Raw genomic sequence first — 27247 nt, 5'->3', positions numbered from 1 at the left:
TAGAACTTGGGATAAAGTCCTGACTGACCTTGATGTCCGGAGCTCCAGCCTGATCTTAAAGCCTCACAGAGAACAGTTACCAGACACTTTGTGAAGTGAGTCTGGGCTCTACTTTTCATCTGACAGAACAGCAGTTTAGGAATCAGTACACTGTTTGCCCTACTTACCCCCAGTACTAGCTTCTAACACAGGAAAGCTGTTGGCACAGGCACCAGACTGTCACTTTTGTGACCGAGGGAGGAAAGAGAGGAGTCTTCACCCCATCTTCCTTTTCAGACAGTCTCCAGGAGTTTTGGAAGGAGCTTTTTACAAGCCCTCTTCTATTGTTGGCCAGGAGACAAAGGATGGAGGAGCTGGATTTAAGCATAATTACGTGAGCTCCTCCATGCAGAAAAACCCAGCTGAGAGACCCCCCCTGCTCCACACACAAACAAAAAAAGGAAGAAAGGGGGAGAAAAATCTTTGAAAATAACTAATTAAAGTTGTTTTAGCCTCTCTCTCTCTCTCCCCTCCAAGGGCGCCTAATCTCACAGGGGGCAGAGGGGGAGAGAGGCAAGAGGAACAATGAGAACCATCCCCCCTTCTCTACACCCCACCTCCTGGTCTCTGAGGTTTTAAAACAAGAGGCCACTTTAAGTTAATGAGCTATCAGCTGACTGGGAGAAGTCTCTAATGAAGCCTGATGTTCACACATTCCCCAGGTTGCTGAATAGGCCTCTGCCAATCCCATAACTGTCAGAAAGTTTCATTCATAAAATCCACATGAAGGGGGTTGTGGTGATGGGGGCAGGGAAGGGAGATGGGTGGAGATGGAAGAGAGGAAGTGTGGGGTGGAGGTCTCCACATGGAGCAGTCAGCACCAGAGGCCAAACAGGAACATGCATGGCTGGGGCTGGCAGGCTGGAGGATCCCAGGGACTCGACTCCACTCTCCATTGTCTGGCTAGTAATTAGGAAGATCCTTCACATGGTTCTGGAGGACATTGAAGTCTGTAGGGATAATTAGCAAAGATTTAGGGGATGTTCCAGCTTTTATGTTACCAACTTTGCAAGGGCTGCAGGGGTAGGTGCTAGTGGCATGAAGCCTAGGAGTCATTCTGGGGCTTTGCTGTGCCTGCTGTCTTCTGGCAGTACTTTAGGAGCTGTGCTTTTGGGGATCTTTGGGGGAAGAAGAACAAAAAGAAAGGGAAAAGTCTGAAGGAAAAGGTATAACACTGGGACAGGAAGAAAAAGTCACGTTTACTTTACTGTAAATAAACTTGGTGGGGATGTGTGTTGGAGCTAATTCTCCTTGGATACTGCACATGCTTTTGGCAAGAGCAAAGAGGAAAGATGCAGATACAGGTCAAAACCAGTTTTCCTCCAGGGGCTGGACTACGGTTTGAGCAGTGAATCAACATTGTAATCAACAGTAATTGAGGGCCACCGTATTCTTGTGTTTTGCAGGTTTTGACATAAGACAGTTCCAGGTCTTTCCTGAAGTTCCTGAGCAGCAATGTCAAGCCCAGATTTCTTTTGGAAGTTATGGATCTAATGCTCTGAGCACAGGAATTGGATCTTAGAGCATTAGACTTCTCTCTCTCTCTTGGAAACTTACTTCCCTGGTGTATCTGTTTAATCTGTTACCAAAAAACCAAAAAAAGACTGTACACCTCAAGGCAGGAAATACCCTGAACATGAGGGCTCCCTTTTGGTCCCTTCCCAATCCCCAAGTCAGTATGCTGGAGCAGGACCAGGGCATAACTGTATCACTTAAATTTTAGTTGTGACAAAAGGCACAGTTAAATGAGAAACAATCTCTGCCTTGGGGAGCTTACAGTGTAAATACACAGTGCAGATTGAGTGGAAAAAAACACTTAAGAGTCTATTCAAAGACCACTGAAACAATTGTAGGATCTCTATTAACTGAGGAGCTTTGAAATTTGATCATCTGCCTGCTATTACATGGTGTGTCTGAATCAGGGCTCTGAAGTCAAATCCTATCCAGGACATAACTACAAGGTTAACTTTGTCCATATGTTTCTTGTATATACTATGAAAAGAAAGGGACTGGACTTTTCAAAGTATAATAAGAAATTAGGGATGAATGTTCTTGACACACAGGACAGCACATGCTGGGGGCGTAGGTGGCATTAAGAGCATTGGATCCTGTGAAAACATGAATATGTTGGGAAAGCAGCTGCCTTTAGAGATTTCTATGAACTGGAGTACTAAAAAGAGTCATGAGTCAATGCCATAATGTTTCGTTCACTAAAGCTTCTGGTTTCCCATCTATTTTGTCCTATCATTGAAATTTCACTAGAGTAGTGTGGAGAACTACGTGGCTCTTTGTATATGGCAGAGGCAGTGCTGGAGAGAATATAACTGGGATTTGACTGTGAGCTGCAAAGGCTGTGGTGTGGTTGAACAATCAGGAAATGTTTTTCCTCTAACTGATTCCATAGAGATCTTTATTTTTCCCTTCTTTAGACTTGGTAGCTCTATTACTCAGTTTTGTTGCATTGTAACAGTATCTGAAGACTTCACCATGTTTCTTTGCTTCTATTCACATTTTGGACATGGGGCAACAAAACACAAAGTTTCGGGGTGAAATCCACAAAAGAGTTTAGACCTTGCACGCTTGGTTTCCAGGTGGCTTATTTGCAGTGAAATCCAAGTATCTAAGTTAAATATGGGCACCTGTAGATATAAGTACATGGGAGTGGGGAGCTGTGTAAGCTAGTGGGCGAGAAGTGCTGAAGAGCAGGGTGGGACATCTAGTCTGGCAGGTAGGCACTTCTCTCTTGCCCGGAGAGAGATACCTGCCTTTACATTGGTTCATAGCTGTGAATATGTCCTTATTGAGGTCTTGCTGTATGGATACAGGACTCAGAACTGGATACAGGCCATAAATGCTTGACCTTTGAATATTTCTGTGGTGTGGCTTCTTAAATTATTTCAGGTGACAGTCTTCCATTTTTTTATAAATAATCAAATATTCTGATGACAAAGCAGTAGATTTGCACTGTAGGCCAAAGGCTAAAGAAGTTTCTGGCCTTCAGGGAGGGCAAACTTGGAGAAGAGGAGGAATGTGATGTATAGCTATTTACATGCTATATAGCTTAAAATGGACTCTGTTGTCTCGTCACTTCCATGTGCTGAGCAAGGAGTACCTTCAGAATGAAGGTGTGTTCAGCTCTACCTGTATCTCACTGAACACATGCTTTTAGAGTTGGACCTGAAGCTGCTTTAGTTGTTGTGGTGCTAGTCACTGGTTTAGATGCTGACTTGGTTCTCCAGCTTGACTTTCCTCCTGGCTTTTCTTGCTCTGGATTGCAGCACTAACTAGATCTACCTTAGTTGAAGTCTAAATGGTCTATATTTGTGTTTGCTTTGATTATTTTATTTGTTTTTTAGCTCTCTTACTGTTTCCTACCATCAGTACTTCTGATTGCTGACAATTACAAATTGCTGACAGAGAAGGGACTAACTCAGTATTATCAAATCTCTGCTCATGCCAGTTTTTGTCCTTTTTGTCAGTTTTGCCTCTTGGTAATGCCATTGCTCACTCCCAGCATTCCCTTGCCCTTTATTAATAGTCTCCTTCCCACTCAGCACTACATTGCTCTTGTTGGTATTAAGTTCTTCTGGCAAAACCCGTAAACAATTTTGTGGAGTGCTGATTTTCTGTCACTGCTGCTTATATTTATTTAACAGCTGGAGGATGGCTGGGTTCTCTGTGGTTGAAGGGCCCTCCTGTATGCTTTAGATTCACTTGGATGCTCTCAGCCTGATCTAAGGGCTCTCCAACAAGGAGCCACCAACATGCCTCTCAGGAAGTTAGGGAAGAATCTGCTGAAGGGTTTGCTCCAATTCGGTCAGGGACTTGCTCACAAATTGGTAAAGGAGGAGGGGAGCAAACAGGCAGTGGTCAGATCCAGACACAGCACTAGATGAGGAGCTTATCCTGTATCATGGGTTGTGTTTCCTCTGTATATGAGCCAAGAGGGACCACTTGCTTTACCAGCCTCTCATGTGAGCATTCATCCGACACAAGAGGCTCTACTCCTTTCCCCTTGGGGGGATACTGAAGGCAAGAGCTCTCAAGGGCTAAAGAAAACAAAACAATGTTTGCTTAGCTGGAGAGCAGAGTGTGCCCTACGTAAATTGTACCAGGACCTAAAAGTGCTTCAGAAATGAAGTGCCTCTGAAATTGGCTCCACAAGATAAATGTGAGGCAGGATGATGCCATTTCCCCAGCTGATGGGGAAATGTCCCATTGACTCATTTGAGGTCATATTTTGGTTACTCTGAGCCTCAGCTTCAGGAAAAATGACACGAAAGACAAAATTTTCCCAAGGAAGAAGAGGTTCTGATAGTCCTGTTCCTTGTGGACAGCCAAAAAAAGTCAGTGTGTGTCCTTTGTAATCACAATACAAGGGCTCTGCTCATGGGAAGGCGAGAAAGAGAAGGGTATTCTTTCCATTGGCATGATGAAACAAGCCATGATGATGGGTGGAGGTCAGGTACGTTCTTTGTTCCCAGTGTCCCCATTCAAAGGTTTGGAGGAGCAAAAGATATTTGCTAAATGCTGGGATGTTTCAGGTGGGACAGTTTCTGTTTCTGAGCCCATGTTTCTGTGGCCTCTCTGTTAGAGGGGTTTTTTTTACTCTTTATACTCGACCTGTGAAGAATACAGGTCCTATTTCTAGTTCTAGGTATCTCTGGTTCAGTCACAGGTGTGCAGGCCAAGCTGGCACATTTACAGTGTACTTATTGAAGATGTAGTACCCAGCCTCACACGTATTTTGTACTCTGAAGAGACCAACATTTTGAAAATAGTGTTCCTAGTACAGTAGGAAGAAAAGACTACTCCTTGCCACATACTCACCTCCTGTAGCTTTTGTTTCATTGATTATCTCTGTATACAGAAGTATCTCATCACACACAGGAGGATCTCATTTCCAGTATACAGTCCATTGCAGCAGTTAGTTCCCAGACCTCTTTTGTCTCTATAGGCATCTTGGTGATGCTCTGTATTTCTAGGACTTATTTCCCATAATATATGTTTTTTTCTCTGGTGAACTTGAAATGTATCTATGCTGGCTGTCAATTAATGGTGTCCTGAATTATTAGTGATCCTTACAGAAGTGGGGATATCAGACTAAGTTCTATGTTTGTGGTCTCTTTCCTCCATGATAGTAGACCTGATACTACAGTAGAAGTTCAGTTCTGTTGTGTAGGAAAGCATGTTATCGCACCTCAGTGTTAGATCAATCATCTGATGTTCCCAGCAATTCAATTTGCAGGGTGGGGAATGTCATAAAAATGAGTAGGCTGATAAAAAAACCAAACATCTTTTCTATCCAAACCTCTTTCCCTTTTTTTGTCTTTTTTCTTTTTCTTTTTTTTTTTCCCCCCCTCTGTCTGTGTGTATTTTTGAAGCCCGCAGTGGATTTTCTGGACTTGTGACATGAGTTTTTATTATGCAGTGCATTAGAGCCCTTGTGAAAAATAAAACATGTGATGTGGAAAGTCTCTAGTAAAGAATGACTCAGGAAAAGGAAAACAAAACCCTTCAGTCTAACGAAAGAACAGACTGTGTGAAAGTAACTTGGTATTTAATTGGAAATTGCAGTCAGTCTGCAGATGAAACAGCCTTGCTGGCATCTGCAGGTGGGTGTTTTGCTTATGCATTACAGTTCTTCTTCCTGCTTGTGCTTGTGAATGCATTTTGCCTGTCAGCTCAGAGGTGCAGAAATGGCTGCAATTTGTGGCTGTTCTTTTTCCAGAAGTATCAGCATTTCCCAATATCATGAGTGTTGTAGAAGTGTGTTAGTAAGAAAGACCCTGCAAAAAATACCTTACAGTACAAATGAGTGTGACAGCCCTTGTTTTAGAGATGGAGAGAGCCTTTAGAGGTCATTCGAGATAAGTGATGTGACCAAGATCATGCAGGGCCTTTTGCACTCTAAATTATATCTGGGACTTCTACCTCACAGGTTCAGAGCTCACGAGGGCATTTTAATAGAGAAACTTTAGGTGGTGTACTGACATACATTCATTTAAGGTAAACGTGATCTGCCATCTTGGGCCAAACCCCAGATTTGCTTTCATCAAGTCTAATTATGATAATGGTTCATTTAACCTCTCTGCCTCCCCCTAACTTCCGCTTTAAAGCAAAGGTGCACTGGCTGAGAAACCTTGGACTGCGCAGTTCCATTTTTAGCTCTGTCTGACTCATTTAATGATTTGGTCAGGTTAGTTTGTCCTTGACTCAGTTTCCCCACTGTCAAAATGGCACTAATAACACTGTCCTGCTTTTTGAGGAAGGGTTATGAAGATAAATTAGTTTTGGCTGGAGAAGAGTCCTGCAGGGCTAGCAGAATTGGAAGGAGACAAGCGTGCTCTCTGTTGCAAGTGTTATCTATCACTTATGTTTCTCACAGCCCTCCTTGACTTTTACTGACTATGTATTCTTTCTCCTCTTGCAAATCAACAATGTGTATATTGATCAGCAATATCCCTTGCACAGATTACAGGGCCACCTCTCCATCAAATTCTTTGCCCTCTCAGAGGCAGATGGTTTTACAGTTGTGAGAGTGAAATCCTGGCCTCGACAATGTCAACAAAGCCAGGACCTCATCCCTGGTTTTCCGCTACATGAGTGCTTCCTCTCCTGTACAAAGGCTGGCTATGGGGTGACTGCTGCTGTCTCTTTCTAGGGCTCCTCTAAGGAGGAGCAATCCTCTCCAAAAAAATGCAGAGATATTCTCAGATGCAGACAAGGTGATGAGAAGTGAAGGGATAGTTGGAGAGGGAAAAACCAGCCACACAGCAACCTGACTTCTTCTAGAGAGGGTTAAGTACTAAATACCTCTTACTGGGTCACTTAATGATGGATGGTAGTTAGTGGGGGTGGGGTAAAGCTGACTTCCAGCCCTGCATCACTAAACCGTTCATTAGGAAAAACACACACAATGGAAAATGGCAGAGAGGCTCAAGTGTCCAATTTCTCTCTTGAACTCTCTGAACAGGAGGCTCCAGTCAGGGGAATCCCTGCCACCCTTTCCCCCCCTCCTTCTCTGGCAGTTTCCTTATTAATTAACGGAGTTGGCTGGGGACGGAAACGGAGAACAATAATCAACATAGATGGGTCTGCAGACCTATTTTTAATAATGTGCTTTGCATCTGTCCTAATTGGTATGGAAACAGTGACCTGATTGGAACGACCGGGAGCCTCTTGGGGCCTTTCTTTCTTCCTTTCTCTCCCTCTGTTTTCTTTTTTGTTTGGTTGAAGTTTGACTTGGTGGGAGTGGAGGGGCCAGTGGGTAAGAAATATAAAACCTAACCTTAGGGGCTGTTCACAGGCTGAGGAGTTGAGAGGGGGTGACATACTGGGGAGTGCACGGGATGTGGGGGCAGGGAGGCCTGGATTGGAAAGTTGGGCGTAAATGGCTCCAGGACAGAGAATCTAGCTGCCCTGAACAGCTGAGGCCAAGCAAGGGAAGGAAGGGGCAGCAGCTCTCCTGGTTTAGTTTGATGGTGAGGAATATGGTGGCTTTTTTGCATGAGACAAGAAAAGCTCAGGGACAAGAAGAGCACCCTAAGCCAGCTGACGGCCAGTCCTTACCCTGCTGTGTAACAAACGTGCATGCAGTGAGAGACAGCTCCTGCCTGCAAGAGATTTTAACCTGAAATAGACAGTGGGGGGAAATGGATGATTTGATATCAGAAGGTGGCTTAGGAACAAATCGTGGCCCAGAAACCTGACTCCCTTAGTGCTGCATGAGCTACCTACCAGACCACAGGTGTAGCTACCATAATGGCTTAGAGACACTGCATTGGGGAATCCAGAACAAATGCTGTGAGCAAACATGCATACAAAGACTGTGCTTGTATGGGGAGACAGGATAAAACTAAATATAACTGTGGTATGTTCTGCAATGGGGTGATATTTACCTGTTGAAGCTGCTGACATTCTTAGCATTTGCCTGTGCGCACTGGATGCCTGTTGGGGTGGGATTGCAGAGACTGAGCACTACTAAGCCTAAGGAGCAATGTGTCCCCATGTTCTCTCAATACAGCTGTGGCTGCTGGGGGATGCAGCTGAAGGACTGCTTTCTTCTTTCTCTCACCTATTTAAATAGCTAGTAGCAGGCTCTTGCAGGCTGTGCTGTGTTTGTCCACTCTGCCTTCCAGTGTCTTCACAATCTCTGGAAGTAGCTCATAAGGCTTGAGCATTTGGAACATAATCTTTCTCCATACAGCCGTCGTCTCCAGCAGAGCAGAATTGAACAGGAACTGAAAATCCTTATGGGGAGCATAGAACTTGTGTGCCCAAGATGAGGAACTTGTTACCTAAGAAAGGATCATGCTGGGTGTTTTTGCATTAAAGTCTTGATGCCAAATTACTGCCTTGCAACTTCACTTTCTATCAAAAGCTTGCATGTGTGCACACTGTCAAACAATGGGATGAAAAAACAAGTCAAAACCCTGAAATTATAATGAAATAAAAGTGATTTTCATATAGGCTAGGATAGAAATTGCACATTATTTAAAATAAAGTGAAACGGATGGATGGATAGATTGGTTCAAACAGCTATTTTTGTATCTTCTGCTAGAACGTATCAACACTTCTAAGTCTGGCCATTTTATTTTGAGTACTACAGCAATTATTTTTTCCTGTAAGGCCCAGCTCCTAGGATGAATTATTGTAACTGAGAATTTCAGTTTTCTTTTGAGGAAGCTTGTTCTTATACTTGCTATGGAAAACTTGAAGAAATGGTGTTATTGCCCTCAAAAGGATCAGAATCAGAAACAAGATCTCCCATGTATTGCATTTAATAATTTTAAGTCTCTGGTGCTTTTTTCCAATCTCTATTGTGTGGGGCCTTGCTTGTTAATCTGGGCTACTTAGGCAGCCATGGAGGCATTGCTAAATTCAGGCCCTGTTTATGGATGGCAATCTGTGGTGTATATATAACCCTGCTTATAAAGAAGAAGGAAAGAGAGAAAAGAATTGCAATATGAAATGTAGGGGGAGCAGGCAGTGAGCGGCTGCCACTGTGATGCGTGAGGAGTTGGCCAGGTCCCATGTAAATCAAGGACAAAGTTGACTAATTTCCTGGGTCGGTCATGGTGAAAATATCACATTTCATGGTTTGTTGCCGATTCATAGAAAAATCCTATTAAAACCGGGCAGATTACTTATACAATTTAAACAAATGATGATCAAAGATTATAACATGTTCTGTGAAGAATGAAAAGGAATAGAAATGAATGTGCATCTGGTGAAATGGGGCCAGCTGGGGTTTGCATACAAACTTGCTATTTTAGCAGTGAGGGGGGAGGGGGAGGTGCAGGCAGTTGTGGGGTCCCGTGGCCCTTTCCGAGCAGGGCTCCGGGAGGAGAGCGTCGCCCCCCGCCCGGCAGCCGGGGCGGGCGGGGCGGGCCGGGCGCGGGCAGCAGGGGGCGCCGCAGGCCGCGTTTTGAGGCGGAGGCGCGGCGGGGGCTCCGGCCGCTCCCGGGAGCAGCCTGCGATCCCGGCGCCGGGGACGGGGGGACGGACGGATGGATGGATGGATCCTTGGAGTGCGGCCGGTGGGCAGGCTGTCCGCTCGGAGGCAGGCAGCCCGCTTCCCATCGGGGTTTCTCGCCCACAGCCAGGTACGGTGTGCCCAGCACGACTCAGCTGAAGGAGCGCCTGCGCTCGGCCCAGACCCTAAACCCGCACTAACTTGCGATCTCATAACATACTGCATCGCTTCCAAGTTGCTCAGGAAGAAAAGCCTAACCTGAAAACCAGCAAAGCTTAGGCTGTGAGATAAAAATGAGTTCTATGTCTCAGCAAGACAAGGTCTACGCTAGTGTTAAGCCAGACTGTTACTGATCCCTGCATAGATCTGTCCCCTAATCCTCATCAGAGTGAAATGTGTGAAACCTTCACAAGACCTTCACAAAGCATCAAATGTAACAACTGTACACTGAAGAAGAGAATATAAAGGCACAAACATATGCTTATATTGTAAAGAGCAGTGGCTTTGTGAAGTGATTGCGAAGATGGAGATGAAATGGGTAAACAGAAATGCATCTCCAAAGAAAATGGTAGAAATTTTAGCAATATGACAAAATGATTGGCACTGGGAGCAGGAAAAGGCAGTTTTTTGTTTTGTTTATGTTTTAAAGGCAGATTTCTATATTTCACTGTGAAATTGCTACAGCAGACAGGGCAGAATTTAACATTTTCCTGTGCACTGCTGAACACCCTATACCAAACAGTAATCCCCATGAAACCTACTGTAATGGTTTTCATAGCCCTCATGGCTTGGAAATAGGCTTAAATAGTCAAATCTTCTGACATCACCACTCACTTTCTTAGGCTAAACATATTGAAGCAGTAAACCACTGACGCTCCTATTACAAAGCTTGTTTTGCACAGCTGCTTGTCTAAAGTCCTCTATTGAAGCTTTCCCAAATGCTAAAAGAGTAGGCAGGACTTGATGATCTCAAAGGTCTTCTCCAACCGAAATGATTTTATGATAGCGTGGGAATTCAGTTGCGTCTGAAATTTAGGGATGAGGCGTATGAATTGACTCATACTGGTTCTTCTTTTTTATCTATAAATCTAGGGAAACGTAGCAATAAACTTGTCTCTGCATGCCATTCAACTCCAGATCCAAACCCTAATGCCATCTGTAACCCTAGGGTTGTCCAGAGCTAAGGTATCCATGGCTCCTTAATAATTCAGCATAACATATTTAAACATTCTGACAGCTACCCTTAACTTTTCTTCAAGGACCAGAAAAATAAGCACAAAAACCTCCCATTGTGAATCCTGCCACAAAGCTAAGCCCTAACCTTACTGACCATTGTAACACAAGGACACAGTGCTGCTGAGAAATCAAACACGTTTGCGGCTATCAGCTCTTATCTTACCACTGAGGACCTGGGAGAGTTCTGCAATGGAGATATGATGCTGCAGAGACTCCTGTCCCAAGTCCTAAATGTGAACTACTTGCAGTATCATTTATGGCTAAAGAACCTGTTGATCTGTGAACATTAATTACGCAAAATTCAAATCCACTGTGGCAGGCTGCAATCCTGTTGCAGGCTGGACAGAATTCATCAGTAAATCTGACTGCACAGAACTGTACGTTAAATCTTAGTTTTAGTCCTCACTTTATTCCTGGCACGAGTGATGGCCTAGAAATCCAGCTATGTCCAAAAGTTAATCAGAAGATGCTTAAATATGCTGATACTGATTTTACCACTTATCTTACCTCAAGCAATGATGCCATTCCGGCTCCAACGTTGATCATGGCTCAGTAACCCCATTCTGTCTGACAATTAAAAATGATACATTTTAATCTCCTTATCCCTGAGCAGGTTTGGCAGAATTGAGCAACAAAAATTATTTAGCAGAGCCTCGTTTCTGGAATGCTAAGCTAGAGCCTAATTGTAATCCTAACCCTGGTTTGACCTCTACCCAGATTCTTGCCATCAGTGAAAAATAAAGAATAAATATTTGGCTACAGTAACATTAACTTTCATCCAGTTTTGTGAGTCTTAAAGATTTAGACAATTAATTTGCCCTTCTAATCTCTCTTGTTCCAGACTCTATCCCCAACTCTAATCCTATTTTTGATGACAGCTTAGAAACCCAGAATTTGGCATTCTCATCTAGCGGTATCAGACTTTGGCTTTTCTCTACAGGTCTGACAGTGGTCAGTAGTAAATTTGGTTTTTTGTCAGATCCTGCTGTCCCTAAGCATAACTCAAATCCCAACCTACCAGCATTATATACTATACTTGCATTGTCACCAGATTTGAATCTACTTGTTCTAGCCTTATTTGATTTTGCAGAATTCAGCAAATATCCAGCTCTCTGTCCATATCTCTTTAATCTTGTTCCTAACAGAAAATAGCAGTCTTTTCTACAGACCAAACATTTTTTCTTTCTTCAAAATTACGAATAAGACATTTGAGTCTACTGACACCAGAGTGCTCTGGTATGGATAATCTGTATATTCAGTGATTTGGCTACAGAGAACTGAAAATTTCATTTTCCAAAAATGAGTGATTTCACACCTTGAGTGGTGAATAAATAGTTTAATTTCTATGTATTCAAGGGGAGCTGAGGCTGATTTATGCTAGCTGATAGTTCTGGTCTGCTACATACAGCTCTTTGCTATAGAAAGTACCTAATGCTGCTTTGAGGCTAAAAGGATCCTTGTGCTTTTATAACAAAGTGTGTGTAGAGCATTCCTGAGTAAAAATCAAGAATGGTCTATAAACAGTATATGCTGTGGGCTATATCCCATGCCTCTCTATGCTTGTATATGTTTTATTCTGGCCAGAGGGTGTGAGCTAGCACATGGGAATAGCAGCTGAGGAACATGGTGGGAGTCATGGTGCTTGGAGGAGTTGAAGGAACAACTGCAAGTCTCCCTATTTTTAATTCAATATTGAATATAGTGGTATTGGCTTTTCAGATCATGACCTGTTCCAGTGCTGCTAATTACATTTGTGACATGAATGGCCAAAGTAAGGAACTTGGGGCACAGGAGTTGGATTTTACAGAAGACGCCTACTGTGAATTTGTGATTAAATGTAATCTTGAAAAATGCCACTTGATGTACATGAATTTTGGATCAAAATGCTGAATTAAGAAACTGAACTGGACATTATTTTGCTTGTTCACTTTTGGGGAGTGAAGTGACTTCCACTTTTTTTTCCAGTAGGCAGTCAGGATTGAGTGGGAGAGGCTGTTGGTCACCAGCATATTCTGGATAGGGCAGCCCTGGGAGCAGCTGGTGTTACTTGAAGGTAAAATAAAAGAAAATGAATTTTAAATTGGAGGGCAAGTGAAAACCACAGATAATTATTTTTCTACCTGATACTATGAATAAGCATCTTCCAACAGTGATACCTTAGTGTAACAAAGCAGTCTTAAAGACTTGTGCTTATGCAGTGCTTAGAGAACATGGTAAGGACCTCTCACTTGGTATAGCCAACTTACCACCATGGCTGCTTTGAGCCAGCATTTTGTAGACTTAGCATCATGTTCATTTCATGTTAATGGTGAGTAAAGCTGATTAGCTGCTGTTTTAACTGCAGGTAACTCATTGTTACTGGCAGGAAACATGTTTCATCTGCATAACAGTTTCATGTGAGCAGTGGGAAACATTTTCTATTAGCGTTTGTTGATGTGAAACATGTTTCTTAGTGGAATTATGTTTGGAACTGGAAGAGAACTTGATTTTCATCTTTAACTCCAACTAGAAAACCTGCATCATGAAAAGGAACTTTTTGATTCCTTCCCAGTGATTTTTGATACTACTTTTAATGTGTCCAAGATTGGTCTCTATCCTATTTACTATGAACTATATATATATATATATATATATAGTTATTTATATATCTAATGAAGCTAGAATCACCTTCTTCATGTTACCCAAATTATATAAATGTCAGCTGCATACAGAGGCTGAGGTGAGCTGAAGACGAGTTCCAGAGAAGCTGTGTTGTGTTGCTGTCCCTGATTGCCATGTTCAGGTGAGTGTGAGCTCTGTAGGGCCCCAGTGAGGAGTTGGAGTAGGTACAGGTAAGCAGTGTGTGTCCTTTCCTATTCTTGGCAGTGTAATATTCCTTCTTTTCTCTTAGATACCAAGCAATCCTGTTCATACTCTTCTTCCCCCTAATTTTTTTATTTACTATAATGACACCTATCGAAGATCTACACAGCCAGGAGCTTGAGTTTTGAAAGTGATAGAATGGTAACACTTGCTTTTTAAGAAATGTTTTACTTGCTTTCTTTGCTTGTGCTTTCCAGATAATGAAGCCAAAACAAGCAATGTTTAAGTCAGTATCTTTCTAAAAATGCTGTCGTATAATAACTAATTACGTTACCAATCGTGCCTGCCATTCTGAAGGATCTCAAGGCACACAGCCATCCTGAATTATGAGAGAAAATGCAAATATATGACTGTTTCTAGTAAATACTGTGAGACTCTTCTTAAGAAATGTAGCTTCTGTTGGCCTAGAAGGTGTCAGTTGCTTAAGAGTTTGCAGTAGCACTACACAAATATTTTTGTGAGCAAGGAGGGAAGAATTCCCCATTTGTTATAAATCAGAAAAGGAATTTAGAAAGATAGTTGCCTTGCAACTTAGTCATTCTAAAGAAACAGTTTTTGCTTGCCCCAAGCTATAAAAATTATGTAAGAGTATGGCTTCTTTATTTATTTGATAGAGGTAGCCTCTTGATTCTTGACCATGCAGAAGTTGAATTGTTTCCAAGTATTCATTTATGCTGGGGGATGTGCTTGTGCTTAAGGGCCTGGCAGTCACAAAATAGAGTCCCAGAGAGCTTTAGGTCCAAGTGTGACTTGTAGACAAATAACTTAGTTCTGATTTGGCTGACTTAAATCAGGGAAACTGCACATTTACTGCTGCAACCCTCACTTGCTAATATATTTGTATTGCTGGAATGCCAAGGATCCGTATTACCTATGACATATACATATATACATAGACATATAGAATATGTCTATGCTAGACAACATATGAATGCAGAGCAAACAAAAGATGATTCCATGCTTTAGAACTCTAGCAATCTAAGACAGAAGGTTGTGACATGGTCAAATCATTATAATTGACAGCAGAGAAGCCAGTGCTTCTGCTTCAACTTGGCTAAAAAACCTGCAAACCAACAAAACAAATAAAAAAACCCTCAACAAAAAAATAACAACAAAAAACCCAGGCTAAAGCACAGATCCACTTGCCCTATTTGTAGAGAGGGAAGAGTTAAAGAACAAAAGCACATGGAAAAATCTAAAATCATCTTCTCTTCAAATGGTCTCAAGGAGGAAAGAGGAGAGGCAAAACAAAGCACAGAGAATCTGAAGCTTGGACTGACTTGTTTTTCCATAAATTTTCCAAGATATGTTGGAGACTCTTTTATGCATTAGCACAGTGTTTAGGAATGAATATTTGTTCAGTGAGATATGACTCTCCCATGGCAGAGCAGTGAAATATAGGATATTTTGCTTGTTGGCAGCAGATTTCTGGCTGTCTATGTTTTTATTAGTGCAGGTTTTTCTATATGAGCATAGCTATTTATCTAGCAAGCAGGGCCAGCAGATAGAAAGTTGAAGGGAGAGCCAGCACAGTTCTAAACCACGTCAGTAGACAAAAACCCTTAAGGCGAAATATCTACAGGATTGGGCCATGTGCCTGAATTAGGGGAAATGCTGTTACATTTTCCCAGTCACTTCAATATCCTGCAGTCCTTGCACTTCCACAAACACAATTTAATGCAGCTGATACAATTCCATACTGAAGATGTGTTGTCAGCTGCTAGTGTTCAGTCTTGGAAATTTTAATTCCTGAGCTAGAAGACGGACGGAGCTTTTTAGTAGAGATTGTAACAGGCTGATGACCTTTAGTGTTTTGCTCATTTACCACCAGAGATGGTCAGATAGTTAGCCCAAGGGGTTTTGAGGTACACCAGCATCTATAGTCTGCTGGTCTGGTTTGACTACATGGTGATAGTGGAGGTATAAGAATCCAAATAAGCAGCTTGATTCTCTTGAGTAATAATCTGAGTGTAATTGTCAGGGTTAAATCACACACTGGGGTGTTCTCTGACGGTAGTGGGAATTTTACTTGTGTGCAAACTGGATCAGACCTGTGGGACCTGATCTTTAATTCGTTATGCTTTGCATGTGTGACACATGCTTGCAGAGGTAAGCAGAACCATTACTAGAGAGGGAGGCAAAGGCAAAGGTTACCAAGTGAAAGAGCAGAGTTAGAAACCAACGGCAAGATCCTTATTTTTAAGGTGATTCCCTAAGCTCTTGGTGTTTTGCTTGAATAGCTGCTGAAAACAGAGAACAAGAGGCAGTCTTTGCTCTATAGATTCAGAGAGGAACTGTAAGATAAGAGACAATAGGTGATGAGAATGAGATGGCTTAAGGAATGTATGGAGATTGTCTGAAGTAGTAGAAGCAGCATAAACAAATAGGACAAAGTTTTTATTTTTGAAAATGCCGTTTTAAAGGATCTTGCAGATAGACTTGTGATGAAGACCATGAAATAAGCAAGGGACATATATAAGGAGATCTATTCCTTCATAAAACCTGTGAGGGACACAAGGATGCAGATTTGGAGGTCCAGCAATTAACAGACGGTGTGGGAATAGAGATGGTTAAGAGGTGGGGCTCTTTTCTTGCCTAAAATAAAAGACATTGAGTACAGGTAGCAGTGGAGGTCCTTGAGAGGGAATACAATCGGCTTCTGATTGCTGTGTTAAAGAAAGAAAAAGCAGTGGAGAGGTAGGAAGGAGGGCAGGTCTACTAACAGGTAGGCTGGGAAGGTCAATTGTGCAATAGCATAGCAGAAAGGCGCAGCAAGTTTCCAGGTCAGAGACATGATGTTTATAAAACCTAGTGGTTATGTGGACTGCATAGTTATATCTGTCTTGGATCATCTAGGGACTCTGCCTTCATACTCTGTTTTTAGCTTCTCTTATAATCTGGTATTACCTGAATAAAATCTGCATAGTCAAGAGCTTGAAATTGCAACCAAACTACTATGAAAGTCAACTAAGTAGGGTCAAAGTGATCTTAAAAGGCCCTTCCAAAGAAGCATGTAATCAAATTATTTAACTGGGGATAAAAGCATGCCAGTAAGGGAGTAAACATGTAGCATCTCAGGATCTACTATGTTTAAATACACTACAGTTTTTAAGCAGTTTCCAGCATGATCAGATTTACAGCCTCTGGGATATAGAGTGTAGGGGAAGAATTGTTGTTATGCCCATCTTGGTGAGATACTGACCAAGTTCACTGAGGCTACCATCACATGCAACAAATGCTGAGCAATAATAATTTGTAAGCAGATTAAGACCCTCTAATAGAAAAAGTGCCATTGTACATCTGTATTACTTTAGTTGTTATTTTGCGCTTATTGCCAGCCTTGGTCTCCCGTTACAAACTTTTTTCATTTGCAAGCATTTTCCTTAATGCTGTCACAAATACAGAGACATTCCTACTAGTCCAGACTCACTGCCATGCAGTTTTCCCTGTGACAAGTAGGGCTGTTCTGAAGTATGCAGAATTCCAGAAAGAAGCGGAAATACCAGCCTTTGTACTGTCAGAATGAAATCAAGTAAGTACGCATATATGAGTCAAATATATAGATGCATTTCTTTATTTAGATGATTTAAAGTGTCCTTGTGTTTTATAATGATGTAATGTGTGGTTCTATCTACATGATATTAAATAGCAAAAATAGGCTTGTAGCACCCAAAAGTTGTTCATCTTGTATTTTGGTGCAGTTCTGTTTTCTTTGTATTTCCTGTTTCAGGGTTTATTTCTGGAACAAGATTCATATTGCTTAGAAACTCAGACTTGGATTCTTTAAGAAGCAGGCCTTTTCTGAAAAATCAGGTCCCTGGTATATATTTATTACTGCCAATCCTGAAAAGATTTTTTTTTTTAATGTGTTTAGTTTGATTTCAAAATAATTGCCTGGACATATAAAATAAATTGCAGAAATAAATCTCTGTGGATCCAGAGCCCTTACTAATCAATTTATGTGTTCTTCTGGACTTATTTTCTTCATATCTATTTCCAGAGTTGTAAATACAGGGTATTTTGGTTTGAAATAGCCTATGTGACTTCTGCATTAAAAGGATTTCTTTTATGAGATTGAAGTTGAAACAATAATGACAATTGCAGTATTAATGGGCAAATTTTAAGTATCCTTCCGGAAAGAATGTCCAGCATACAGTTAATGGGGTGACATTAGGCTGGTGACCTGTCACTAGTGGGGTTCCACAGGGCTCCATCTCAGGCCCTGAGCTCTTCAACATCTTCATCTACAACTTGGACACAGGACTTGAAGGAATACTAAGTAAGTTTGCCAACAACACTTAAATGGGAGGAATTGTTGACTCCCTTGAGGGCAGAGAGGCCTTTCAGAGAGACCTCAACAATCACTAATTGGGGCAATTACCAATTTTATGAAGTGTAACAAGAGCAAGTGCCAGATTCTGCACCTAGGGCAGGGCAACCCTGGTTGTGTGTACAGACTGGGGAAGGAGAAGCTGGAGAACAGTGCTCTGCAAAGGGACCTGGGGGTCCTGGTCGATGGCAAGCTGCATATGAGTCAGCAGTGCCCTGGCAGCCACGAGGACCAAGCATGTCCCGGGGGGCATCAGGGACAGCATTGCCAGCCGGGCAAGGGAGGGGATTGTCCCGCTCTGCTCTGCACTGGGGCAGACTCACCTCAAGTCCTGGGGGCAGTTTTGGGCACCACAATATAACAAAAAATTTAAGCTACTAGGGAGTGTCCGAAGGAGGGCCATGAGAATGGTGAAGGGTCTGTAAGGGATGATGTATGAGGAGCAGATGAGGCCACTTGGTTTGATCAGCCTGGAGAAGAGATTGAGGGGAGATCTCATGGTAGTCTCCAACATCCTCATGAGGGGAAGCAGAGGGGCAGGTATTGATCTCTTCACTCTCGTGACCAGTGACAGGACTCAAGGAAACAGCATGAAGCTGAATCAGGGGAGAGTTAGGCTGGATATCAGGAGAAGGTTTCTTACCCAGAGGGGGTGGTCAGGCGCTGGAACAGGCTCCCCAGGGAAGTGGTCACCGCACCAGCCAGCCAGAGTTCAAGAAGTGTTTGGACAATTCTTTCAGGCACTCTTGGTGTGACTCTTGGTGATGACCTGTGCAGGACTAATAGTAGGACTTGATGATCCTTGTGGGTCCCTTCCAACTCAGCATATTCTGTGATTCTGTGGTTCATGTCTAAGGCATTTCTGACATCACCTGATTATTCAGATTCACCTCTGTTTAGGACAGCTATATGTATCAGCACACACCACTACAAACAACAAACACCACAGAATTTTAACAGCAGGCACTAAAAAGTACCAAAGCTAGTGAATCATTCAGAGCTGCTCAAGTGGCTGGCTAATGTGGTTTGTGCTGGAGTGTGAAGAATCCAACGCTCCAACATCACGATCTTTTTGTGGTGTCCAAGATCCGTAAAGCCCACAGATGGTCAGGTTTGCCATTGCAGATCAGAGCCCACGAGTTTTGTCATGATTATGTGAAATTGAGGCTTGTGTAGAATGGAGGCTGGTTTTATGCCTAAGTCACTCAAAGAGGACTCAGTAAGACTGTTCTGTGACCTGGAGAAAAGTGTATTTACCTCATGGTCATTTTAAAATATAAGGGCTTATGCAGGGAATCATGGAATTGGTTCTCATTGAAGTTACCTTGCTCTTAATGCTATGCATAGGTATAATGTCTTTTTGAACAGAAATGAGAATAAGCTTGGGCTTATATGACTTTTCTGACTTGGCGTGCATAGGATATGTATCTGTGATGATTATTTTATTGCTGTTGAAGTGACTCTTGAACAGAAACAGTGAGACACCATGTCCAATCCAATTGAGAAGCCTGTGCAAGGACTCTCATTGACACCATAGGATGTTCAAGCCAGTCCTCCTTTGTTATCATAGCATTTGCATTCTCATTCTCAAAGTCGTGTGGTTTTGGTTTTGAATTTCTGGTTTGTTGTGTTTTTCTCTTTATGAAAGATCTTTTCTTGGCTGCTTATGTCCTTTTTTCATTCCATTCTTACTCTAACAGTTTTTAGTAATCTTGATAGCCTGTTTCATGATTTCTTCTGTAGCTGGCTGATTCAGGGGAACAGACTTTGTGCACTGCAGCAGGGCAGGTATCCTGCAAGGCAAGTATCCTGCTTTCTAGTTTAAGGTTAAAAAGAGAATCCTTTGGTGGTGAGGAGCAACCATGATATTGAAGGATAACTTTGTGTCAGAAGGAAGTGAGAATTCTATTCTCAGCAACACTAGTGTACAGTAAAGTCACAGAAATTGCTCTACATTTATATCAGAGCCTGAGCCTTTACAGGAATACTTGCCTAGGAAATAAGCCTTTAACTTCAGTTGATTTTCTGAAATTGGAATTTTGTTCTACTCAAAGTGAAGGGATGTCAGTGCCTTTGTGGAAATTCTCATCTGTGTGGAGCAGTGACTATGCAGCCACACTAGTGCATGCTGAGTCTGTGAGAATGTAGACAAAAGGGTGAGACTATGATCTGTGGGTTGTGTGTAGCTGAGTGTGAGAATGCAGTGGTGAGACTAAGTGTACCGGCCTGTGTGACACTGAGGCTGAGTATCTGTGAGAGGACTTGTTGATGTGACTCTGTGTGGTGTGCAGAGGTTCATCCTATCTGTGTATTGATATTGGTGCACAAGTGTGATTGCACAAACATGTGAGTGAAGCACAGATGTGAATTTGTATGTAAACATAGGGCGAGCATAGCTGTGGATGCCTATGTGAACATGAGTGCAAATATTAGTATATTTCTAAGTGCAGAACATATAAATAAATGCATGTCAGTGAGATGTGTATATTACCAGATGATCTTAGATGGAGAGATCCTGTGCCAGACACAGCCTCTGCTCTGTCCTGTCCGTTTCTGCACATGTGTTAGCTTTAAACATGAGAAGTGCCCCAGCTTGGCTTTAGCCTGGGCATCAGCCCTGAGTATGCAGTTGCTCTGCCAGCTCAGTGTGTTTGTGTGCTCTTGTGAGAGAGTTGGTAATTGTGAACGCTCCCTAAGAGAATCTCTGGGGCCAAGGGATACAATAGGCAAGGGTCTAGGGTCTGAAACTGTAGACTTTAATAAAGCCACTGACAGCAAATAAGAGCCTGACATGTGAGTCACATTACTGACAACAAGGGCTGCTTTGTAGTCCCATCTGCACCCTGATCGGGTCCCGTACAGTAACTGAAAGGACAGAACAAACTGCTGCTGCCTTCAATAAATACAACAGTGCCACAAAGGCGGCCGAACAGACCAACTTTGTGTGGCTTTGCTGCAGCTGAGCTACTCTCCTGGTCCTCTTCCTTGCCTCCCCCACCAGTGAAAATGACTGACGTTACCTTTTAAGGGTTGCTTGCGAGCCCTGACTATGTGCTTGTCCCCATGGCAGTCATTACACGTAGCCTTGTAACATCTCTCTTCCCTGCCACCCCCGTGCTCCTTCATAGCCTTTCCCTTTCTCTGCTCCCAGTGACTGGGAGAGGCCCAGAGCCTCTGCTCATGAGCCATGTTCCCTGGACCTCTTGCCCTTGCCTGGGCTAGCCAGCACTGGGAGCTTAGCAAAACCTTACATCAGGCTATGAGCAAAGTAACTTGAGATGTCATAGTACCTTGAATAGTTACTCCAGACTCCCACTGGGGTGGTCATGGTGAAAATGTTGGACTTGCCAGTACAGTAACTTGAAGGCCTTTCAGACCCTTAGTGGTTGGTCACCTCCCTAACCCAGGTAGCATCAGGGGACAAAAGTGTTTCCTATTTATCCAGGTGTCATCTAGCAGAGCCAGAAACCTTTTTTGCTGGCTGCCCTCAGGGCCTCTTAGTCTTCCCTCCCTCTGGGCCTCTCCCCTTTGGCTTGGAGACTTTCCCAGGAAAGAGCTTTCATATGGAGCTAAAAAAGCCTTGCAGATTGACCCCTCTTCAATGGGAATTTGTGCCACTGTTGTGTCTTTCTCAGTGCTTCTCTGGCCACTCTTTTTTAGTTTGTCCCAATAGCCCTAGAGAAAGGGCGCTAGCTGGACAGCATGTGTTGTCATGTACTGAAAGAGTTATAAACCTTGGAAAAGATCACTAGGTTATAAATCAAAATATAAGCCTGTGGTTGCCAAAGGGTTAAGTATCAGGGTAATGTCTGCAGTAGTGTAGGTATGCCTGTGTTGTCTGTCCTAGCCCATTGTGTGTCAATCCACCTAGCAAAAAGTCTAAATTCTTCTCTGCTTGAAACAATGGAAAATCAGACTCAACAGTTCATGCCTAGCAGAAACTGTGTCCTCCTGTATCATGTAGTGCACGCAGAACTAAATTCCCTGGAGGTTAGGTGGGAACCCTACCATTTGCCCTGTGCTTCTACAGTGTGCAATAGAGCCTGTAGCCTGCCCTGTCAGTGTCTAATTGACACTGTCTTCAGACAAGAGGATCTCAGTCATAGTGATTGTTCCTAAGGTATAAGACTTACCTACTTTAAAGGTCAGATTTTTCAGCTGGCAACTAGTACATTGCAGCTTGTAGGAACATAACATGGTAGAGGTGGGATGCAGCAGATCTTTCCTTGGAAAGGAGAACAGACTTCAGGAAGCAAATGAATTCAGTTTCTGAGCATTTTTAGGAAATCCTACAATACAGTCTTCTGTGAAAAATACTTCCCTATGATACTACATCTCCTTCTGTTCAAGCAACCACTTCAGATAACATTAAACACAGGGAAGTACAGACTAGCATAATACAAATCAGCAAGCAATAAGAAGCAATATCTCCTACAGAGATGTACGCAGAAGAGAGAGAGAAGGATTTCACTGGTGTCACATAGAAAATGCCCAGATCCTATAGTGCTAGGTGTTGAGAGGTAATGTTTATAGGAACAACTTGTGATGATGATTTGCATAACATGGTGATATTTCTTATAGCTAATCTCTGGGCCTTCTGCAAGAGATTTCTATTCTCTCTGTATCAATAATATACAAATGATTAAACACCACTGTTTTGAAATAACCTACATAGCTGAGAAGCAGCACCAGAAACTTTACATGATGTAGAAAGTGTGGTCTGTACCTTTCAGGCAAATGTCTGGAATTTTTGAAAAGAAAGTTAGAGCATCTTAAGGCACTGTTTAAAGAGAATGCAGATTCCCCACATCTGGCTCAGTGCTTTGATCACATAACAAGCTTCCCTTTTGCTTTGGTGTTTACGCTAAGAACTGGACAGGGTGAGGCTAATAAACCTGCAATCACGGTATTTGATGGTGGGTGTCAGTCCCCTCAGTCCTCACCTGTGCTCACTACTTGTAGAGGCTTCAGCTGAGGTGGCACAGCTGGCAAAAGCGGGAAATGATTCTTAAGCAAGGAGGAGTCTACTGCAACAGCACCTGTACCTTCCTCTGGAGCCCCTCTGTCTCTTGAGCAGGCAGGGCCTGAGAGATCCCATTTCTAGTAGTTTGATACCTGAAGAGAAGAAGTGTTTCCTAGAAGGAGACAGAAGGATGGAGCCCTGAAGAACAGGAATGGAGTTGGCACAGACATGCTAGACTGTATGTTACTGCAGGGAGAAGGAAGCTGCTCACTGTCCCAGCTGTTCTGCACCAGGAAATCTGAGAGGAGAGCTTTAAATTCTTCTTGCTGTACTTTGAGAAAGGTGCAGTTGATAATCATTTGAACTCATGTTTTTTCTTTCAATTTCTTTATTATCTCCCTTCATTGAAGAACTGGTTGGTTAGGTCATTGAAGTAATCATTTCTGGAGAACCATAGCTCATTGGGTGCCAAAGTAGTTTAATTTTCCCAGGTTTCTGAGTAGGTTCTCAAAGTGGTCTTTACTAATGACCCCTAAAGATCAAACCTGATTGTATCTGTTGTTAAGCAAAGCCTGTCAGAAGTGCTATAATAAAATGCAAAGCTGAGTGCAAATATATAAAAAAATAGAAGTAATTTTAAAAAATTAAAATATTAAGGCCAACAGAACTTTGGAAAAGAAAAAGCTATGGAAGGCATTGGAGATTATCAAAGGAAAGTGTAAAAGTAAAGCTGAAGCCTAATTCAGTTCTCCTTGAATGCAGAAAAGAACTAGGACTGCATTTGGCAGCCCATGAAGTACGGGCTTAGTCTGTACAACTTCATCTACCATACCAGAGAGTGAAGGACAGGATAGCCAGGTTAAGGCTAACAACTTAAATGAGAACATACCAGTCTCATCACTCTCTTTTTAAAATTTATTTCTCCACCCTTCCTCCCCACCCTCCCAAGAAATGCTCATTTGCACACTAATGACTTTTTGTAAATAATTGGTGTCACAGATACCCAAGGCTGAAAACAGTCTGAGTGGAACTTGATGTCTATCCTTCACCAGCTCCTGCAGGCCTTCTTGAAAGTGGCAGCCTAGACCCTCAGAAGGTCTAGAGCATGCACTAAAGTCAAGAACTTCCTCTTAGTATTTGTCAGCTCTTCTGATCCTGCTTTGTGATCTTAATTTTTTCAGGCCATAGACAAATCTTGGAGATTTGAGAGATAAAAGAAACTAGGCTCCTGAAAGTCTCAGGGCCTTAGCAGTTCTGACCAAATCAGGTTGTACCTTATGGCTGAGGTCCAGTCCTGTTCAAGATGGCTTATTTAGGCCTATGGGGAAAAGAAGTAACTGTCTGGGAAAGAGAGTTTGGTCCTAAACTGTCAGCCATTAAATACAAGAGTATTTTGCAAGCAGAATAGGAGAAGCTACTTCCAATAAAGCCAATCAAAAGCAATTTCCCTGCTGAAAGGTGGCCTACCTGAGACCGAGCAGCCTGCACCAGCTGCACGCCACTGCTGTCAGACTTGGCCGGGTCTGTCAATTAAGGGAACACAGAGCAATCTGTGAGCGCTGAAAGGGATCCCTTCAGAGCCCTCTGTGGCTGAGAGACAGGCCCATTGTCTGCATGCATGTCTCACATAGTTTCAGAGTCCTGATAAGCAGGCATGCCATGAAAAACTGCATTATATGGTGAGCTCAGGAATACTTTGTCTGGGGGTAGATGAGATGGGGGGAGAAGAGGTAACACTGCACCTTTGCATTGTGGGAGGTGGGGCAATGAAAGACGTCGCGTTTGGTGGTCCCCCAACATAACCCGCTCTCTCACAAACTCTTGTTGAATGATGAAGTCGCAGTTTCCTCTAATTCCCCTCCTCCCCTCCATCCTTGTCATTTCTTCTGGAGTTCAGAAATCAGTTGGGAAATTACTGCAGCACTGAGAAGACAAACAGCTTAACCACCTTCAGCTGCTGTCTTGCCACATAGTGAGAGTCCTTTTTCCAGTGAATCTGGGACCCCCAGGGTCTATAAGTCTGGGGCAGGGAAGAGTGAAGACTTCAGATTTCCACACGTGTTGTAGAGACCATAGAATAGGAAGGTAGGCACAGCTCCTAGGGGAAGGAATGAGTGGAGTTCCCTCACCAGCTGCTAACAAATGTTTGCTTTCATCATCGTCAGCTTATAGCCTGGTGCCTGGATCCCTTGGTGCAAATGGGCCCTTTACATTTCCTAGATACAGACCCAGAAAAGCTGGTACTCTTGGATGAGCACATCTTAGTCTACAACAGGATGTTCTCTTCGACTCCATTGCTTGAGCTTGGGGGAGTACATAAAGAGGTTAACACATGCAAAAATGCCTCCATTACAAAGCAAACAAAACCAGTCTCTAGGTTGCTTTTATGCTACCTTTTTAGGCCACTTTGCATGGAAAGAGAAGGTTCAAGCAGAACTCTCTCTTTAAAATAGAATGTCCACTATGTAAAGTTAGTTTTCCATATGCTTGGAGAACATGGAGATTACTCTGTGTGATAGGATGCAAAGAAATATATACATGGGAGCCAGCAACTCTGTCACTAATGCTGTAGCACAGAATTGGAAAGAACCAATGCTGTGGTTAAACCAATGCCGCCATCTAGACGATGAAGAATGGCTCGCAAGTTACTTTTCCTAACGCTTTTCCTTTCTCCTTCTGGCTGAGGTCTTTGTTTTGCACTCACTGAAGCTGATAGTCTTCATGTTTAATTTTAGTTGCAGGCACTCTAGATGATCTTTGTTCAGTGTTTAAGCCAAATTTTGTTGTAGACCATGCCTACTTTTGACTGTCACAGACATGTTGGTTAAAAGCCATTTCTGATAAAGCTGTTAAATTCTGTGGACCTACCAAGGGATGAGCCTGGTCCATACACCTCAGCTTTCATATCAGTTTTTTGGCAGTATAGAGGACTGCCAAAGAGAGGATTGGATTTCTGATCATTCAGTCGTTAGTCTTCAGCAGATATACCCTTGTCAGGTTTTAGTGATTTGTCTGCAGCTCACCCAGTGTACAGTGACACTCCAGGAGATGGCAGATCCTAGTTTTTCTCAGTTGGGGAATATGTCTTGGCTCAGCATGTTTGATACGAAAAATTAATGAATTTGTTATTGGATGGTTATTGGATGTTATCTTTCATCTCTGACTTGGTGAGGCTCATGGAAACTCATCTTTCTTTTCATGTTAAATAAAGCTCCCACCATGAATGCCAAATCCTACTGTCTAGTCTCACATTCTTCACTGCACACTTGTATCATATTACCAGTCCTGGATAAAGTTGTTGTGCTGACATATTTGATTTATTTTCAAAGGTTTTTAAATTCTTGTGTGTATCCTTTATTTTAATTCTTTCTGTTTGGATATATACACACTTAAATTGACAAGAGAGACTGGGCTTGCTTTAATCTCTCTTTCTTAATTCTTCAAACCAGAGACTTTGCTAATGTTCATATTAGTCTCCTAAAACTGTGTGTTTCCCCTGCATCCCACCCAAGTGCTGGCAGACCCTTTCCTGAAGCACACCAGAAGCCCACAGCATCCACTGAGTCATGCTGTGGGTTCTGGAGGGCACCTTGAAGAACCTTGTAATTTCCTTTGGTTTGTCTGTCTTGGTGTTTTTTGGGCCTGTTGAATCTGAGTCATTCTGATGAGGGAAAGATAAGTTGAGGCATCCCACAAAACTGCCAGCTCTTTTCAACAAAATGAACTGTCTCTTTTGAGTAGCTTATATAAAAATAGCCCTAGCACAATAGTCACATTGCATTTTTACTTGCTTCAAAGAACAGCGGACTAATTAACTAAAGATATTTAGCAGATTGTCATCAGGAGGCAAGTGAGCCACTCAGGGAGATGAATGGGGTAGTTTGAGCTTCTTGGAATTGTTGTTTCAATATCTTGTCAGGCTTGAGCAGATACCAATGGCTTCAAGAAGGGTACGCATTCAATCTTTCATATATGTTCAAGGTAGAGGTGAGCTCCTTCATTGTAACGTGGAAGCTGAAGAGCAGAAGGGTAGGTGTCAAATTGATTCTTGGTGTATCCTGCTGTAATTTCAAGGTACAGAAGCCCATTTCTCCTCCTTGCTGTGCTGTTTGTACCCAGTTTATAAGCCAGTGCTCTACATTGGAGCTGTGTATCACTAGCTCTGTGTAACCGTCTCCACCTGATCTCCTCAGTTTTTGCTGTGCCTCCTACAGGCAGGTGTGAGTGACTGGGTGTTTTTGTATCTTTTGGATAGGTATGTAGGGTATCTAAAGGGAAACGTTTTCCCTTCTACCACATACTGCAGAGACTGCACAGTCTTGGTGTCTAGCAGAAAGTA

The 27247-nt window shown here is 42.7% G+C and overlaps 1 long non-coding RNA gene across 1 annotated transcript in view; it reads left to right on the top strand.

Annotated features, from left to right (window-relative positions):
* Positions 1 to 9531: 9531 nt before the first annotated feature.
* Positions 9532 to 27247, top strand: part of LOC125329774 — a 157569-nt gene continuing 139853 nt past the window's right edge. Inside the window, exon 1 of the long non-coding RNA XR_007205269.1 lies at positions 9532 to 9647. This is a non-coding gene — a long non-coding RNA (uncharacterized LOC125329774). The remainder of the gene's footprint in view (positions 9648 to 27247) is intronic.

This window comes from Corvus hawaiiensis, chromosome 8, assembly GCF_020740725.1.
Source record: "Corvus hawaiiensis isolate bCorHaw1 chromosome 8, bCorHaw1.pri.cur, whole genome shotgun sequence".
NCBI lineage: Eukaryota > Metazoa > Chordata > Aves > Passeriformes > Corvidae > Corvus > Corvus hawaiiensis.
Note: the sequence above shows the minus strand (reverse complement) of the source record. Positions and strands in the feature narration are given on the sequence as shown.